The 20217-nt window shown below is 46.0% G+C and overlaps 1 protein-coding gene across 3 annotated transcripts in view; it reads left to right on the top strand.

The window, feature by feature from the left end:
* The first annotated feature begins 206 nt into the window (after positions 1 to 206).
* EPB41L5 (erythrocyte membrane protein band 4.1 like 5) overlaps positions 207 to 20217 on the top strand; it is a 151043-nt gene continuing 131032 nt past the window's right edge. For 2 of the 3 annotated variants that reach the window (XM_068246141.1, XM_068246146.1), the window contains exon 1: positions 15474 to 15555. The gene's annotated coding sequence lies outside the window, so the exon portion shown is untranslated. Of the gene's footprint in view, positions 267 to 15473; positions 15556 to 20217 lie in introns of those variants that run through there. The other variant, XM_068246145.1, reaches the window with a different exon arrangement.

Consider the following 20217-nt stretch of genomic DNA (forward strand, 5'->3'; position numbering starts at 1 on the left):
ACGAGGGCACAGGATGGCTGCATAAGGCTGGTAGAAGCCCCAGGTAAGTGAAACTCATTTTTTTATTTTGCTTGGACCTTCCCTTTAAGAGCACTTAGTGAATGGCAGTTGCTCCGTCCAACTGCCGAAAAAGTGTGTAGGGAGCAGGGAACCTGGCCAGCATCTTTGTCTTTTCAGGGAGTGTCTTTATAAAGAATAAAGGCCGTGCTGAGAATCCCCCATGGAAAGATGGACTAGTCCAAAACCTGTTGGTTCTATTACCTACTGTAAGTGACAGCAATATAGGAGAAAAGTAATTTATGGCTGGTTTTACTCTAGAAGAAACATGCTTCTTGTTTGTTTGTGTTTACACATACTTTACTGTTTACAATTTTTAGCAATAGTCCTTTAAGACCTGGAGTATCGCTGGATGAGGTCGGAGATGTACAAGGGGAGGTATGGTGGATGGATTTGTATGCCAGGAGTACGAAGGGGTGGTATGGTATTCTGAGGCAGGGCCTTGCCAAGGCAGAGGTGAGAGAGGCTCCAGTCTCGGTGCAGTGTAGAAGGGGTGCACAACTCACTCAGCTATCATTCCCATCACCTTCCTCCCTCCCAATAACATTCCACACCATAATACTGTACAGGGCCAGGCAGAGAGGCTCCAGCCTCAGGGAACAGTGTAGGAGGGGGCGCACAACTGACTCAGCTATCATTCCCCTGTTGAGTTTGAAGCAGAGAGAAATAAGAAAAGGGGATACATGGCAGTGACTGCAAGCCAGATAACTAGAGATTAAGGCAGTGATGGCTAACCTTGGCACTCCAACTGTGACAAAACTACACATCCCGTCATGCCTCTGCCTTCCCAAGTTATGCTTAGAGCTGTCAGAGTATTGCAATGCCTCATGAGACTTGTAGTTCCACCACATCTGGAGTGCCAAGGTTTGCCATCACTGGATTAAGGTGTTGGGGGCCTGGGACACCTCTTAGTCTAATAGCAATCTGCGTGTGATGGCTGGGGTAGGAGGGATGGAGGCAGGGGCAAACCCAGGATTTTCAAGGGGGGGATTCCTGAAAGGTCTCCCTCAGCCACGCACAATACAGTATATTAATACTGTAGGTCATCATGCTGGGTACACATAATCCAATTTCCCGATCAACCAACAACGGGATCGATCAGGAGCAGTTTGGAAACAGATAATAATGAGGACAGTCTGCATTGCTAATGAAGGGGAAAGTGAAGCATTCACACAGCAGGGCACAGGGCTGTGCTCATACCTGGCTCTGTTAAGTTCCCCAGAGCTGCTCCATGCTCTGTACACACGCTGCTGCTCCATGCTCTGTACACACGCTGCTGCTCCATGCTCTGTACACACGCTGCTGCTCCATGCTCTGTACACACACTGCTGCTCCATGCTCTGTACACACGCTGCTGCTCCATGCTCTGTACACATACTGCTGCTCCATGCTCTGTACACACGCTGCTGCTCCATGCTCTGTACACACACTGCTGCTCCATGCTCTGTACACACGCTGCTGCTCCATGCTCTGTACACACGCTGCTGCTCCATGCTCTGTACACACGCTGCTGCTCCATGCTCTGTACACACACTGCTGCTCCATGCTCTGTACACACGCTGCTGCTCCATGCTCTGTACACACACTGCTGCTTTATGCTCTGTACACACGCTGCTGCTCCATGCTCTGTACACACGCTGCTGCTCCATGCTCTGTACACACACTGCTGCTCCATGCTCTGTAGACACACTGCCGCTCCATACTCTGCACACACACTGCCGCTCCATGCTCTGTACACACGCTGCTGCACCATGCTCTGTACACACGCTGCTGCTCCATGCTCTGTACACACCACGCTGCTCCATGCTCTGTACACACGCTGCTGCTCCATGCTCTGTACACACGCTGCTGCTCCATGCTCTGTACACACGCTGCTGCTCCATGCTCTGTACACACGCTGCTGCTCCATGCTCTGTACACACGCTGCCGCTCCATGCTCTGTACACACGCTGCTGCTCCATGCTCTGTACACACACTGCTGCTCCATGCTCTGTACACACGCTGCTGCTCCATGCTCTGTACACACGCTGCCGCTCCATGCTCTGTACACACGCTGCTGCTCCATGCTCTGTACACACGCTGCTGCTCCATGCTCTGTACACACGCTGCCGCTCCATGCTCTGTACACACGCTGCTGCACCATGCTCTGTACACACGCTGCTGCTCCATGCTCTGTGCACACGCTGCTGCTCCATGCTCTGTGCACACGCTGCTGCTCCATGCTCTGTACACATGCTGCTGCTCCATGCTCTGTACACACGCTGCTGCGCCATGCTCTGTACACATACTGCTGCTCCATGGTCTGTACACACGCGGCTGCTCTATGCTCTGTACACACGCTGCTGCTCCATGCTCTGTACACACGCTGCTGCTCCATGCTCTGTACACACGCTGCTGCTCCATGCTCTGTACACACGCTGCTGCTCCATGCTCTGTACACACGCTGCTGCTCCATGCTCTGTACACACGCTGCTGCTCCATGCTCTGTACACACGCTGCTGCTCCATGCTCTGTACACACGCTGCTGCTCCATGCTCTGTACACACGCTGCTGCTCCATGCTCTGTACACACGCTGCTGCTCCATGCTCTGTACACACGCTGCTGTTCCATGCTCTGTACACACGCTGCTGCTCCATGCTCTGTACACATGCTGCTGCTCCATGCTCTGTACTCATGCTGCTGCTTCATGCTCTGTACACACGCTGCCGCTCCATGCTCTGTACACACGCTGCTGCACCATGCTCTGTACACACGCTGCTGCTCCATGCTCTGTACACACGCTGCTGCTCCATGCTCTGTACACACGCTGCCGCTCCATGCTCTGTACACACGCTGCTGCTCCATGCTCTGTACACACGCTGCTGCTCCATGCTCTGTACACACGCTGCTGTTCCATGCTCTCTACACGTGCTGCTGCTCCATCTGAATTCAACTGTAGCAGGGAAAGAAAGGGGGCAGTGCTGTGAGCTGCAGGATCCCTGCACATATTCTGGTATCTCAGCTTGTGCCTGTCCCCAGACACTGCACTGCCCTGGTCTGAGGGGGGATTCTGGCCAGCTGTAATCCCCCCCTGCGTTTGCCTATGGTAGGGGCGCACTTTGGTGTCTCAGATGGGAAGCTGAAGAGGAGCGGTGGGAGGACTGAATGAGCCTGGCAGCTACAATCATACTTGATTGCAGGGGGTGGAGTCTGCTCTCAGGAAGTCCAGAACGGAGGGCATTGCAGTAGTCCAGACGGGAGATGACCAGAGCATGTAGCAGGAGTTTGGCAGTGTTAGGGGTTACATTTTGGTCATTTTGTGGAGAAGGAAGTGGCAGGACCTGGAGAAGTTTTGGATGGGGAGTGGGGGGGGGGGGGTTGAAGGAGAGAGCTAAGTCGAGGCCAAAACAAATGCAGCATGTATGAGAGAATAAGGTGTCTGGATGGTTGCCAATACCAATAGAGCTGTGGGGAAGGAGGTAGAAAGATCAGGAGCTCAGTGTTTTCCATGTAGAGTTTCAGAAATCTCTTGGACATCCAGTAGGAGATAGCGGATAAGCAAGTGGAGATCTTATACAAAGTGTGGGGCGTGGAGGTATATTTGGGTATCCTCAGCCTGTAGAGTTGGTAGTGGAGACCAAGGGAGATAGGTTTGGCAATGGAGGTGTAGAAAGAAGAGTAGAGTGTAGAGGACAGTACTAGACTGGGTGGCCCCATTCCCAGTGCTCTCGCCATGGAGAAGACGATGAAGATGGGCTGCACTCTCCGCACGTTCCCTGCCTGGCGGTTTCCCCGAGTGGGGCTCAGTATTACAGCAACCCTGAGCCAGAATACCGCTGGGTGGGGGAGTTAAGGTGTGTACACATGCACAATTACTATCACTCATAGGGATCCATTGGACTTAGCCTAGAGCAGGCTTTCTCAACCAGGGGTCCATGGAACCCCAGCATTCCTTGCCATTTTCCCCCATTGTGGGGAAAGTATAATAGAGCATAATAAATAGGGGATACCAAAAAAAAGCACTAAATTGGGGGTCAGAATAATAATGAGCACATTAATATAAAGCAATAGAATAAGGAGAAAGTATAATAAGGGGCACTGTAATAGTTGGTAGTGAAATAAACAGCCTCACCTACGGTACTTTTAAAGTCCAAGCCTCCTGCAAAATAAATGCAGGGGTTCCTTGAGATCCAAAAAATGTTTGCAGGGTTCCTCCAGAGAAAAAAGGTTGAGAAAGGCTGGCCTAGAGGCTAGCGATCCATTCTATTGCTCTGGTGGGGGAGGATTTGGAGGAGCATGGAGGAGGAGTCAGAGAACAATAGGGTGGAACAAAACGATCTGGCAGTCCTGATATTTCATATAACAGAGGTACTCTCACCGATGCATCGGCATAGTTCTCGTATTGCCGTGTGTGTTCCCACGTGGGCCAAGGGTAAGGTCATGTTAACCAAGAGGCCCTGTAGTGTAGTTATCCCGTTTTCAGCACCAGAAACACTTCCTATATCTATATATTGGTATGTAGCTCCTCCCACCCACTGAGGCTTAAAGGACAACTGAAGTGAGTGGGATATGGAGGCTGCAGTATTTATTTCCTGGTAAACAATACCAGTTGCTTGGCAGTCCTGCTGAACTATTCGGCTGCAGTAGTGTCTGAGGCCCAGTGCACACCGAGCGGTTTTTGGAGCGATCCGCAAACCGCTGCCGCCTGTGAAAACGCTTGGCTAATATATTTCAATGGGATGGTGCACACCAGCGGTTTGAGGTTTTTAGCAAACTGCGGTTTGCAGAAGCGTTTCTGCCTCAATGTAAAGTATAGGGAGGTGGAAAACCGCTCTAAAAAACACTACATCAGAGCGGTTTTCCAAGTGTTTTTGTTACAGAACAGCTTTACTGTAACAATATATGAAATCTGCTTCACAAAAACGCTCCCAAAAATGCTAGGCATGTTTAGAAAACCTAGACTCCTAGAAAGCCTAGAATCGCTCTGAAATCTGCTCCAAAAACCGCTAGCGTTTTGAGGATCTGCTAGCGGTTTTGGTGTGCACTGGCCTGAATCACACATCAGAAACAAGCATGCAGCTAATCCAGTCCCACTTCAGTCAGAGCACCTAATCTGCTGCATGCTTGTTCAGGGGTTATGGCTAAAAGTATTATAGGCAGAGGATCAGCAACATAGTCAGGTAACTGGTATGATTTAAAGAGACTCTGTAAAAAAAACAACAAAAAAAAAAACATGAAAAACGCTATGCATATGGCAGAGGTCTCAAACTCGCGGCCCGCGGGCCATTTGTGGCCCTCGATACAATATTTTGTGGCCCTCGCCGGCAAAAGCTTCCTTATAGTTCGCTTCAGTGCTCCCAAGTAATCCGCCGCATCCCCGCCGCTAAACGAGGGCTGCAGAGCCCCCAAATCGCCCGGGGAGCAATCCGCTGGCATTTCCTGGAAGAGGCAGAGCTTTCAGCTTCAGCTCTGCCCCTCCTGACGTCAATTGCCCCGCCCCTCTCTGTGAAGGAAGAGTGAGAGGGGCGGGCAGAGGCAACGATGCGCCGCGATTGTGAAATTCCTTATGCGGCCCAGCCTCATCCTGACTTTGCCTCCTGCGGCCCCCCAGGTAAATTGAGTTTGAGACCCCTGGCAAATCATTATGTGCGTTTTGGCAGCCAGCTTGCATATTATGCAACACTACCAGCGTCTCCAGAACGCTTACTGTACAAACAGCAGTGAAATGCAGCTTTTTCTGTGACCCGTAGACTAACATTGCTGCATAAAACACGGCGTTTCCCGCTCCACAAGCGTTTCTGCTATGTGTGCACCCGGCCTGACACAGAGGCGGTATGCAGATCATGTGAATTGTTCTGGGTGACATTACCGAGGTAGAGGATCAGCATGACAAGTGGTACGATGGTTCGCTTATCGCTCTCACTTCAGTGGCCTCAATTCACGAAGCATTATCAAACGTTTATCAAACACTTTATCAAACGTTTAGTGAGATTTTACCCATGTGGTAAATTATCAAACGTTTGATAAAGTGTTTGATAAATGTTTGGTAATGCTCCGTGAATTGAGGCCAGTGTGTTGCAGCCTCTCCCAGGATTCCGAGGTGCGGGAGTTTGGCGTTGCCCCTTTAAGCAGAGCGTCCGTCTGTTCCATAAACACGTGTGGCTGCATTAGTGACATCAACCTGTTGTGTCACCGTCCTATCGATGTCACATGACCGAGTGTCACGGGTAGCGTTCCGGAACGGTATCTGACACAGTGTTTCTCTTTCGCATTCTCCGCAGTGCTGCAGCCTTCTTCTGTGATGGGGGGGGAGGCGCGATAGAACGACCGCAGCATTGGGAGCGAATACAGGGCTGTTATACACTACGAAAAGCAAATGCAGCGCTACTTCATCATGATCACACTGGAGCATTTTATTAGCGATTTCAGCAGCACCTTCAATCGCTGGCAATCGCTAGCTAGCGTTTTGGAAAGCGCTACTGCAATGTAAAGTGTATGGCAGTGTTCACACTTAGCAATTAGCAATTTGCTGACACTGCAAACGCGGTGCTAGCATTATGTTTTAGTGATTTTGGAGCGATCGCATTGTTAAAGAATCGCAAAATGCAATCGCTTCAAAACCACTTTTACCATACAGTGAAAACTCGCTTTGCAAAACGATAGTGATTTTGCTAGCGTTTTGCGACTTCTAGTGTGTATAGGGCTGCCTTTTTGTGTCTACGTTTTCATTTGCAATTTACACTAGAAGGGCCTGTGCACACCAAAAAAAACGCAAACGCTAGCGGTATTTGAAGCGGTTTTGCAGAGCGATTCTAGGCATGTGCCTAGTGATTTTCAAAACATACCTAGCTGTTTTTTTGTGGCGTTTTTGTGTAACGTTTTTTTATATGTTGTTACAGTAAAGCTGTAACTGAACAGTTTCTGTAACAAAAACGCCTGGAAAACAGCTCTGATCTAGCGTTTTTCAGAGCGATTTTCCACTTTCCTACGCTTAACATAGAGACAGAATTGCCTCAGAAATCAGCAAATAAGGTATCTGCACTAAATCCACATACAAAAGGGGCGAACCGAGAATCTCAGGGATTTCTGTCTCAAGGTGCCCACTAATGATACAATTTTCATCAAAGAATCGCCTGAGCAATCAGATAAACGGGATCGGAAGTAATATGTTGTAATACAGCCATTATTTCACCATCCATGAACCAATTTATACTTGCACTTGAAACAAAAAAGTAAAACCGAGAGCCCAATATAGTGCAGTAAGTCTAACAATTGTTGGCGAAATAATTAACAGATGTTTATATACTCACAAACACGGGTTACCACATAGGCAACCACTTGAAATGCAGGTGGGGAGTATTAGAACCTGACCCCACTCAGGTTTAAGAAGTCGCTCTCTGTAGATAGAAAGAAGGGGACAGTCCCCTCCACCCAAGGTGGACTATATACTGTGCAAATTTGGACAGAGGCGCCAGGCAGGTTAAAATCAAGGATGAGCAGAAACTACGCCAGTGCGAATTTAAGCATCGTAGTTCGCATATACGCATCGTAGTTCATAGGCGAAGTTTCAAAACTACACTTACGAATTTACGCATAGCGAAATACCGCTACGCGTAGCTTACGCCGACTATGCGTAGTTAACATGTGTATTGCGTAGTGAAGTACGAATGCGTTACTTGCGTCTAATTTTCCGCATGCGGTTGTATGCATACAAATTTACGCATTGGAAAGGGGAATGTACGCATAGGGTTCCCAGTAAATGTATTTATAAAGAAGTTCATGCGTACAATGTTTTGCATACGGGCATAAGCATCCGCATACACTACGCTTCGCACTACGCGTAATTGCGTATTTTAACGCGTATTCTACGAAATGCTTACGAAGCGAATATTTGTTTTCGGAGCCATAGTTTGGCGAAGCGTAATTGCGTAAAACTACGCGTATTTCCAGCGTAGCGAAGTTGGCTGACTACGACCATCCCTGGTTAAAATGATCTAAAAACAACTAAAAAGGAGTAGTACAGGTGGACTTACCTCCTGAAATGATGGACAATCGAGATTGTTCAAATCGCAAATAACAATTTATTTTGGCACTCCGCAACGCGTTTCGCAGGTATAACCCGCTTCATCAGGCAAGGAGTGCAAGCTCAAAAAGGTCCAATAGTGGCAATGCGCCTCTGTCTGTAGAGTTAGTTGTTTTTAGATCATTTTAACCTGCCTGGCGCCTCTGTCCAAATTTGCACAATTCATACTTCCTATTCATCACAACCGATTATAAAAAACGATTTTCTGATCGACTAAATTGTTGTCGAATAGTATTGGAATCATTCACAGTCTATTTGGGACATGGATGAGGTTTATTTTCTGATAATCCAAATGCATTAATCTGATCCCTTGGGCGATTTTTTGCTGCCTTTAGAACCGTTTCTGGTTTCTCTGTTGTGTTGGTCCAAGCCCTATCCCATATAGCCATATCAATCCCTGCCATGTACTGATGAGGACCAAAAGTCTGAAACAGGCTGTCTGCATGTGGGGTTGATGTGGCTGTGTAATATTTAAAGCTATAGGGTTGCTATACAGCAACGGTTCTGGATACTACCCTGGCTTACAGGGGCGAAAAGGGATAATTTGCATATTCAGTGGTAGTGCATTGTGGGTAACCACAAATGTTCACTTATAGCTGAATTATTGCAAGTTTCCTTCTGTTTTAAGAAGGCAAATCCCACCAAGCATTGCTTATAAGTAGAAGGGCTTTTTGGTCTCTTTTAGCCCACTATACATTCCTAGTGGTTTGGGTCACCCCGAGCTGCTTGGTTACTCTGTTGGCCACCTTTAGGGCCTTTTCACACTATGGCCTTGCGCAAGTGAACGGAACATAATTTTTAGAACCCAGGTCATCTCAATAGCACGTTAAAAATGTTTAATTTAAATGTTTGTTTGAGGCTTGTATTACCCTTCTTCCACGGCCTGCTGTCCTCAGAAAGAGCAAGCAGATAAGGACTGCTGATTAGCAGTAGCAATGTGCAATCAAAAGCTTTCATCAGCAGGGGGATGGGGAGATAGGACACTGTGCTTCAAACAGTATAGAAAGTCACACTTGCTTACCTTCACACCTTCCCATGTATAAATAAGGGCAGAGGAAAGGGGAGGGGGAAATGGCAGCTCCTACAGCTATTAGAAACCAGGATAAACTGCAGGGGGAAAAAAAAGCTGCTTGGATCCCTCTTAAGAGAACCTGTACTGAAAAAAGGGCCCCTATGGGGTACTTACCTCAGGAGGGGGAAGCCTCTGGATCCGATTGAGGGCTTCCCCCATCCTCCTCCCTTTCACGGTGGTCTCGCTGTGCCCCTCGTAAGTCACAGCCAATTTGTCAGGCTGTGGCTGGCTGTAGCGCAGGCGCAGTAGCAATTTTTACCTTCCTCAGGTCCAACGCAGGCGTCGTAGAAGCTCTCGGCTCATATGAGGCATAAATAGCCGTTCCCAGTTGGAACAGTAGAGCAGACCTGATTGGGATCTGCTAGTTCTGCCTGATCTGAGCCAAATGCCGCTACGGCGCCTGCGCTGGAGTCAGGGAAGGTAAATATTTACATGGCTGCCTAGAGAGACCACTGTGGGACTGAGTAGGTCGGGGGAAGCCTCAATCGAATCCAGAGGCTTCCCCCTCCCGAGTTAAATACCCCCCAGGGGCCCTTTTTCTCATTGCAGGTTCTCTTTAAGCAATTTTACCACAAGAGGCCAGTAAGTAAATGACTGTCTATGGAGACTTTCATAGGGCTAGTGCACTCCAAAATCGCTTCTGCAATTGCCACTCAGAGCTCAGCGATTTGCAATAGCCATTTTATGAAGCGATTATCAGAACGATTTTTGAATGAATTAGCGTCTTTTGCTCATTCATTCAAGCTGAATCGCTTCAAAAAATGCTACGTGCAGTGTGATTGTGTTTTTAGAAAAATCCCAACGCTGCTGTGGGAATGCCCTCATTGGGTTTCAGTAGTCAAGTGCTTTTCAAAGCGCCGGCGATCTGAAAAGCGCTCAGAAGTGCTCTTGGTGTGCACCAGCCCATAGTTAGAGCAATGTGGTGTGGTGGAAGTACTCAAACCGCCGCAATCCAGATGCGAAGTCAACACTGCGTTACCGCAGGATTTGTGCCTACTGCGTGGACTATGCTGTAACGTAAGTCTATGGCGACGCGGTAAGTGTAAGCGATGAGTGCGATGTGGCGAGCATGCGCAGACTGGCGGTAATCTCGGTGATGTACTTCCTGTCCAGCGGCGAGCATGTCACTGAGAGAGGGGCGGGCCTGTAAGCATCACCCTATCGGAGTGCTCTGCCGCAGGTAATGTGAAAGGGGCTTTGGTGCGCTGCGGTTATCCCGCTGCAAGGAGAGGCCCGACCAGGAAGCCGGCCTGTCCAGGTCGGGTGAGCCACCGGAGGAGACCGGGAGCCTGCGGAGCAGCGTTGAGTGCACTTCCTGCCTGCCACGGGCTGGAGGAAGCCCCAGGTAAGTAGATTAGTATTTTTTTTTTTTTATAAACTCCGTGGATCTTTCCTTTAGGGGCTCTATGGCAAAAAAAAAAAAAAATAATTAAAATATGTGCAAACATAAACAAATAAAAAGTACATTTTTTCCAGAGTAAATTAAGCCATAAATTACTTTTCTCCTATGTTGCTGTCACTTACAGTAGGTAGTAGAAATCTGACAGAAGTGACATGTTTTGGACTAGTCCACCTCTTCATGGGGGGATTCTCAGGGATTTATTTATTTTCAAAAGCACTTAGTAAATGGCAGTTGCTCTGTCCAACTGCCAAAAAACTGTGTAGTGAGCAGGGAGGCTGGCCAACATCATTGTTTAAATCCTTTTTAGGGAATAAAGAACAAGTCTTACTGAGAATCCCCTATGGAGAGATGGACTAGTCCAAAACCTGTCGCTTCTGTCAGATTTCTACTACCTACTGTAAGTGACAGCAACATAGGAGAAAAGTAATTTATGGCTCATTTTACTCTGGAAAAAACGTATTTCTTATTTGTCTCAGTTTGTACATATTTTAAATTTTACAATTTTTCGCCATAGTGCCCCTAACTACCCAAACCACCCAATCACAATCACTTTTGTAATTGCCAGCACTAAAATAAAATCGCTACAAATAAACTCGGGGAATTGCTGCTTACAAATCACTAGCAAAAAAAACTGAGCGATTGCGATATTAGCGATGTCTAGTGTGCGCGGTGGCCACTAATGGTCCAGTTTCCCGTTAGAGTGACTGGCCGATCTGATAAATGTGATTGATCGGAGGTGGTCGATCAGTTCCATTAATGGAAATATGTACCCAATCCGATCGATTGAATCAATTGGAAAAATAGATTGTTTCATTGATCAGATTGAGTATGTATTCCTGTCCCATAAGTGGACCTGATCAATTGTGTCTGATAGTCAATCAATCGTTTCTGGCTGATCACATTTATTGGTTCAGGAGGTCAATCGTTTGGATAATTGGACCACTAACAGTACAATTTTTAGCAAAGAATCGTTAGAGCGATCAGATAAATGCTCTCAGGAAATAAAATGTCGTAATACATTGATCATTTCACCCCTAGCTAACCAATCTGTGCTTCTTTTCCATCACAACCAATCGACACAGTGGCCGCCAATTACTTTTAGAATCGCTCACAGCTTAACATTTAGGGCTTGTTCACACTAAGGTGCTTTCGGGATTTTTTTTACGCGCCAGTGATTTTCAAAATCGACTTAAAAGCGATTGTGCAACGATTGCCTATGAGAGTGATCACATATGAGCGGTTTTATTCCGATATGCTCACCAAAGCGCTGCCTGTACCATTTTCAGGGCGATTTGCCTATAATAGAAGGTATAGGGAAATCTTGAAAAAGCGCTTTGTATAGCAAATTTCCCGAGCGCATTCATGAACAAATACATTGTATTTATTCAATTCCGGGTGAAAGAGTTCACTAACGTCAGGAAGTAAAAAACCAATCGCTCTGCAAAAGCGCTTAGAAAATCGCTAAGCCTAGAACCGCTAACGGGCAGGTAAGCGCCGGTAGACGCTAAAAACAATCGCCTACAAAAATGCAAAAAGCAAGCGCTTGCGATTTATGATGTGAATAAGGCCTAACTGAGTTTATTTTCTTTCAATCCAATCATGATGTTCTGATCTAATGATTCTTTATCAAAAATTGTATTATTAGTGGACACCATTAAGGTGGCGATTTACGATGATTCTTTGGACAATGAATTTGATTTTAACATCGATCAGATTGGTTCATTTTTCTATTAATCTGATCCGATTGGATAGCCCATACAGTCATTGGTTGTCTCATTTGATTCCATGCAGATTTGATTCATCTGCTGTGAACTGATTCCCTAAAAAGTCAGATCGATCAATTTTAATTGATTTTAACTAAAAATGTGTTGAAAGTGTCAGACAGGATGGAATATTAGAACCAATCTGGCGGGGCAAGAACATTGGCAGATCGGTGGTCTATAGCCCTGTACTGCATTTGAATGGTGCAATGCTGCAGTTCAATTGATTTTCAATAGAATCTACTGGAATCTATTGGAAATTGATGTGAATCGATCCCTTTCAGAAAGGAATTGATCGTTTTTGGAACATTGGGATTGATTCCCTAAGACAAATAGCATGCCTTATCAAAGTTAACACACCTTATTAAAGTTAACACACCTTATCAAAGTTATCACGCCTTATGAACGTTAACACACCTTATCAAAGTTATCACGCCTTATTAAAGTAGCATAGCGAGCGCTACAAACGTATGCCTGCTAATTGGCAATGGCACTCGTCCTGCCCTGAGCCCCTGCGGGTTCCTTTGCTACTCTGATAAGGCATGTTAACTTTGATAAGGCATGCTATTTCTCCTACTGAATCAAGCCCAATCTATAACTGAACAATCCTATAGTTAATGGCCATCTTTATTATCTATTTATTACATATTTATATAGCACCAACATAATATGCAGCGCTGTACAGAGTATATTGTCTTGTCACTGACTGTCCTCAGAGGAGCTCACAATCTAATCCCTACCATTGTCATATATGTCTATGTATGTATCCTAGTCTAGGGGGAAGCCAATTAACTTATCTGTATGTTTTTGGGATGTGGGAGGAAACCGGAGTGCCCGGAGGAAACCAACACAGACACTGGGAGAAAATACAAACTCCTTGCAGATGTTGACTTGGTTGGGATTTGAACCAGGGATCAAGCGCTGCAAGGCGAAAGCGCTAACCACCGTGCTGCCCTCTCTATGCCTGGTATAAACCATGCAATTCCTCATCAGATAGACCGGTTGAATCGATTATTTCTGACAGGTCCAATCTGGTTTCCGATCGTTTTTCTGATCGATTCTGTATATAAGTGATCGGAAAATTGAGCAAAAAAAAGGATCAGATCAGAGCTATCGGAAATAATCAATTCAACCATCTATCTGGTGGGAAATTGCATGGTGTGTACCAGATTGGATGCAACCAATAATTGAGTCTCCACTCAACTGTCAAGCAATTGAACATGCTTGAAAATATAAATTGTACATGTCTCAGTGTGTATTTGGGAGTTGTTCCAGAGACTAAATGTTCTATTGCGCATGAGTCGAACGGCTCTAGCGTCATGACGCAAAATGGTTACGTGATGGCGTTTAGGGAGCGCTAACAATCTAGGGCACCCTGTAAAGAGTGCGGCGCTGGTCTAGTTTACAGGACCCAGCAGGAAACCTCACAGGGAACAGTTCCCAAATCACAGCTCCTTCTACAGCACGAAGGATTCTGATTGGCCGAATAGTGTGAGCATAGTTTACTACAATCTATCTGCGACCTAGCAATTCCAGCCAATCACGTGAGCTGAATTTCCCTGCTGCGTACCCTAAACTGGACGATCGCCCAGAATGCTGCGATCCATTTCACACCCAATCGCAATCGACGTGCCTGCTGCATTTTTCCTGCGACGCTATGCGATTTGCTATCTCCCATTTATTTACATGCCCTTCCTCATTGTTAATGTGTCTGCCAATGGCACCCGTAATTGCGGTACAACACGTGCTCATGAACCCTTGAAACCAGTAAACTGGTAAAAATCGCAATCGCATATGATCGCAATGTTCAGCGTGGAAGGGACCTAATAATAATAATTGGCTAGTCACTTTTTTTGCGTGCGTTAGATTGCATGCCAGCGCAAACATTTTTTTGCTTGCGTTATACGTGCATCGCAACGCAACACTGCAACGCGAAACCAGCCTCAAGCTCAGTGGCCCATCCCAGCCATACGTACATTAAATATACTCATGTGTAATATATAAAATATACTATATATAAAATATACAGCACGGTTGCATAGTGGTTAGCAACTATCTCCTTGCAGCGCTGGGTCCCCAGTTTAAATCCCAGCGAGAGCACTGCCTGCATGGAGTTTGTATGTTCTCCCCGTGTCTGCGTGGGTTTCCTACTGGCACTCCAGTTTCCTCCCATATCCCGAAACTATACAGATTGGCTTCCCCCTTAAAGGATACCCGAAGTGACATGTGACATGATGGGATAGACATGTGTATGTACAGTGCCTAGCACACAAATAACTATGCTGTGTTCCTTTTTTTTCTTTCTCTGTCTGAAAGAGTTAAATATCAGGTATGTAAGTGGCTGACTCAGTCCTGACTCAGACAGGAAGTGACTACAGTGTGACCCTCACTGATAAGAAATTCCCCTTTTTAATCTTTCTTGCTCTCAGAAGCCATGTTCTGCTAGGAAAGTGTTTTATAGCTGGAATTTCTTATCAGTGAGGGTCACACTGTAGTCACTTCCTGTCTGAGTCAGGACTGAGTCAGCCACTTACATACCTGATATTTAACTCTTTCAGACAGAGAAAGAAAAAAAAGGAACACAGCCTAGTTATTTGTGTGCTAGGCACTGTACATACACATGTCTATCTCATTATGCCACATGTCATTTTGGGTATCCTTTAAAATTGCCCTAGATTACAATACATACAGTACATAATACATACAGACATATGACTATGGTAGGGATTAGATTGTGAGCTCCTCTGAGGGACAGTTAGGTGACAATATACTCTGTACAGCGCTGCGTAAGATGTCTGTGCTATATAAATAATAATAATAATAATAATAATAATAATAATAACGTGTAAATAATAATATTTGTAATAATATATATATATATATAATATAAACATCCTAATGATATAAACAGACAGCTGAAGTGAAACTACACATGACAACTACAAGCTAATAAAGTTGCAGGTGATATTTCCCTTCTTAGTAAAGCAGAATGAAGGCGATGCAGACAGTGCAGCCCCCCCCCCTCCCTCTCCTCTCCCCCCTGTGTGTGCAGAGCTCCCCTCCCCCTCCTGCGGACCCCACTCCCAGCTCTGCTGCTGTTGCCTCTTTAAGAAGTGGAGCTCAGCCTCTGCCATTCCCAGACGCCATTTCCTGGGAGATGAGAGAGGGCAGCAGAGCCAGGAGCAGCCCGCAGACCCCCAGGTGAGTGGGGTGCCCCCTGTGCCACCCTGCGGGGCTGAGGGGGAGGAGAGGGGGTCACTTCCTCACCCTGATACATTGTAACACTGAGCAGTGCAGGGAGAGGGGATGTGTGATGCTGGGGGCTGCACAGGGGGAGAGGGGATGTGTGATGCTGGGGGCTGCACAGGGGGAGAGGGGGCTGCACTGTAGTGGCTCTGTGTTCTGCTTCGCACTTGTGGGGTTGGGGATTGTCTCTCCACCCTCTAGCGTTACTGGGGCTGCACAATGAGTTGGGGGCTGCACAGTAGTAGCTCTGTGTTGTGGTGCACACTTGTTACACTTTGAGCAGTGCAAGGGGAAGGGGGGGGGGGGATGTGTCTTTCCAAGGTGGAGCACTGCAGGGGCTGCACGGTGTGTTGGGGGCTGCACGGTGTGTTGGGGGCTGCACGGTGTGTTGGGGGCTGCACATTGTGTTGGGGGCTGCACATTGTGTTGGGGGCTGCACATTGTGTTGGGGGCTGCACATTGTGTTGGGGGCTGCACATTGTGTTGGGGGCTGCACATTGTGTTGGGGGCTGCACATTGTGTTGGGGGCTGCACATTGTGTTGGGGGCTGCACATTGTGTTGGGGGCTGCACATTGTGTTGGGGGCTGCACATTGTATTGGGGGCTGCACAGTGTATTGGGTCTCTGTGTTGTTGTGCACACTTGTTGCTGCTCTGCAGGACTGTGTGAGTGTCTGTGCAGGTGCAGCCCAGCATGACTCTTATACCTGTATAATAACTTGTACATAGAGGGTGGGAGTCTGTTATCTACTTATTGTAGAGCCAGGTTGTGTGTTGTGCAGTTGAGAGTCTTTGTTCATATTGCAGAGTGTTGGTGACAGGCTTGTGTAGAGTCTCCTTCCATGTCTGGCTACAACTGCATTCCTGTGTGAGAAGGAATCTGGCTGCTCAACAGAGATTTATCCCCCCACACACTGTCCACTACTGTGATCTATCTATCTTTCCACTGTCCTAAACTGTGTTATTATGTATTTATATAGCACTGACATCTCCTGCAGCACTGTAGAGAGTACATAGTCATGTCACTGACTGTCCTCAGAGGAGCTCACAGTCTAATCCTACCATAGTCATAGTCTAATGTCCTACCATATTATTATTATTATGTATTTATATAGCTCTGACATCTCCTGCAGCACTTTACAGACTACATAGTCATGTCACTGACTGTCCTCAGAGGAGCTCACAATCTAATCCTACCATAGTCTAATGCCCTACCTTATTATTATTATTGTTATTATTATTGTTATTATTATTATTATGTATTGATATAGCACTGACATCTTCTGCAGCACTTTACAGAGTACATAGTCATGTCACTGACTGTCCTCAGAGGGGCTCACACTCTAATCCTACCATAGTCATAGTCTAATGTCCTACCATATTATTATTATTATTATTATTATTATGTATTTATATAGCACTGACATCTTCTGCAGCGCTGTAGAGAGTACATAGTCATGCCACTGACTGTCCTCAGGAGCTCACAGTCTAATCCTACCATAGTCATAGTGTAATGTCCTACCATATTATTATGTATTTATACAGCACTGACATCTCCTGCAGCACATTACAGAGTACATAGTCATGCCACTGACTGTCCTCAGGAGCTCACAGTCTAATCCTACCATAGTCATAGTGTAATGTCCTACCATATTATTATGTATTTATACAGCACTGACATCTCCTGCAGCACATTACAGAGTACATAGTCATGTCACTGGCTTTCCTCAGAGGAGCTCACAATCTAATCCTACCATAGTCATAGTCTAATGTCCTACCATATTATCATTATGTATTTATATAGCACTGACATCTCCTGCAGCACATTACAGAGTACATAGTCATGTCACTGACTGTCCTCAGAGGAGCTCACACTCTAATCCTGTCATAGTCATATGTCCTACCATATTATTATTATGTATTTATATAGCACTGACATCTTCTGCAGCACATTACAGAGTACATAGTCATGTCACTGACTGACCTCAGAGGAGCTCACACTCTAATCCTACCATAGTCATAGTCTAATGTCCTACCATATTATTATTATTATGTATTTATATAGCATTGACATCTTCTGCAGCACATTACAGAGTACATAGTCATGTCACCGACTGTCCTCAGAGGAGCTCACACTCTAATCCTACCATAGTCATAGTCTAATGTCCTACCATATTATTATTATGTATTTATATAGCACTGACATCTCCTGCAGCACATTACAGAGTACATAGTCATGTCACTGACTGTCCTCAGAGGAGCTCACACTCTAATCCTACCATAGTCATATGTCCATGTATGCATCATGTAGTGCATGTATCATAGTCAAGGGCCAGTTTTAGAGGGAAGACAATTAACTTATCTGTATGTTTTTGGGATGTGGGAGGAAACCAGAGTGCCTGGAGGAAACCCACACAGACACTGGGAGAACATACAAACTCCATGCAGATAGTGCCCTGGCGGGGATTCCCACTACGGACCCAGCGCTGAAAGGCGAGTGCATTAACCACTACGCCACCGGGCTGCCCGCAGAGATCAGCAACAACATACTGCTGCACCAGATACTTTACTTTAAATTAAAAAGTTTTTTTTTTATTTATTTTTTTTAATCCTATGTCCTATAAATAAATGCATCCACTATAAAGTCCCTGGCTGGGGCGGAGCTGTAATTTGTAATGTCTGACTGCAGCTCCGCAGATTTCCCCACCCAGTTTTATAATCGCGGTTTGCTGAAGACCTGTGCCTCTGTCTGGGCTCGCCTGCTCTCCTCCCATACTAAACAATCCACTTCCACTCACTGAAATCAGTCTCGGTCCACTTGTAAGCTGGCTAAATTGTGCCAACCCGGGATAATGTCTGTGTGGGTTTCCTCTGGGCACCCCAGTTTCCTCCCACGTCCCAAAAACATACAGCTAATTGGCTTTCTCCTTAATTGTCCCTAGACTAGGATACATGCACTGCACAATACATACATAGACATATGACTATGGTAGGGATTCGATTAAGAGCCTATCTGAGGGACAATTACGGCTGTTCACACTGGAGGTGCTTTTGAACTTTTTTAAGCGCTGGTGATTTTTCAAAATCGCCCTGAAATCGCTTGTGCAATGATTCTCTATGACAGCGTTCACATCTGAGCGGTTTTGTTTCCGATCCGCTCAGATAAACGCTGCATGGACCATTTTTGCGGCGATTCCGCCTCAATGGAAGGTATAGGAAAAAAGGCAAAACGCTCACAAAATCGCTTTGTGCAGCGGTTGCGTTTTTAAGAATAAATACATTGTATTTATCCTTTTCCGGGTCAAAGAGTTCACTTCCTGATGGAATCAATCTGCAAAAGCGCTTTCAAAAACGCCCAACTCACAGAAATCGCCTGGAAGGGGGGGAAAAAAAGCATCAAACGCCCAACATAAACGCAATGGGAACGAGCCCTTAAAGTGGAACTCCAGTGAAAATGTGCTTCATTTTTACAATACTTATGTATAAATGATTTAGTTAGTGTCTTGCCCATTGTAAAATCTTTCCTCTCCCTGATTTACATTCTGACATTTATCACATGGTGACATTTTTACTGCTAGCAGGTGATGTCAGTGGAAAGAGATGCTGCTTGCTTTTTTGGCAGTTGGAAACAGCTGTTATTTCCCACAATGCAACAAGGCTCACACAGTGTGATGTCAGTACCATAGTCCTGACATCACACTGTGGGAGGAGTTTCACCATAATATCAGCCATACAGCGCCCCCTGATGATCCATTTGTGAAAAGGAATAGATTTCTCATGGGAAAGGGGGTGTCAGCTACTGATTGGGATGAAGTTCAAATCTTAGTTACGGTTTCTCTTTAAGTGACAAGACAATATACTCTGTACAGCGCTGCGTAATATGTCAGCACTATATAAATGATTGTTTTTAATAAAATCCAAACTGTGCAGAAGAGAATTAGATCTGTCTGTTATATCTGCGTTTATCTGCCTGTGTATGGGGGCTGGTGTGATTGATGGCGCTGTCTCCTTGGGGTGTGGAGTGCAGAGAGTGGAATGTTTGGAGATTTTTTTTTTTTAGCTCTTTTCATTCTTTTGTGTATGTTATAGTCTGCAGTGATTTATGTCACACTTGTTGCAGTTGTACAATGTTTGCCTTGTGCTGGGCTGGGGCGATCTCTTCCTCCTCTATTCTACAATCCTGCCTTATGTTTGATTCCCCCCAAACTGTCCCGTGTCGGGGGTGGAATTTGTACAAGGAAAGTTTGGCAAGGGTGTGAGTAAATGTCCAATTGTACCCCTCCATGCAGTATGAGAGCTTACCTACATCATCTACTCATAGTATTTAAAGGACAACTGTAGTGAAAAGTATATGGAGGCTGCCATATTAATTTACATTATAGAAATACCAGTTACCTGGCTATCCTGCTGGTCCTCTGCCTCTAATACCTTCAGCCATGGGCCCTGAACAAGCATGCAGCAGATCAGGTGTTTCTGAGGGCTCGTTCCCACTATCGCGGATTCGCACATGTAATGTGAGTGGATGGGGCTGTTTCCACTCCTGCGGTGGCGTTGTGCGTTTTTTGTTGCGGCGAAAGAACGCACAAAAGAGGCAAGATTTCGCCTGCGTCGGGAATCC

This window comes from Hyperolius riggenbachi, chromosome 7 (assembly GCF_040937935.1).
Source record: "Hyperolius riggenbachi isolate aHypRig1 chromosome 7, aHypRig1.pri, whole genome shotgun sequence".
NCBI classification, from domain to species: Eukaryota; Metazoa; Chordata; class Amphibia; order Anura; family Hyperoliidae; genus Hyperolius; species Hyperolius riggenbachi.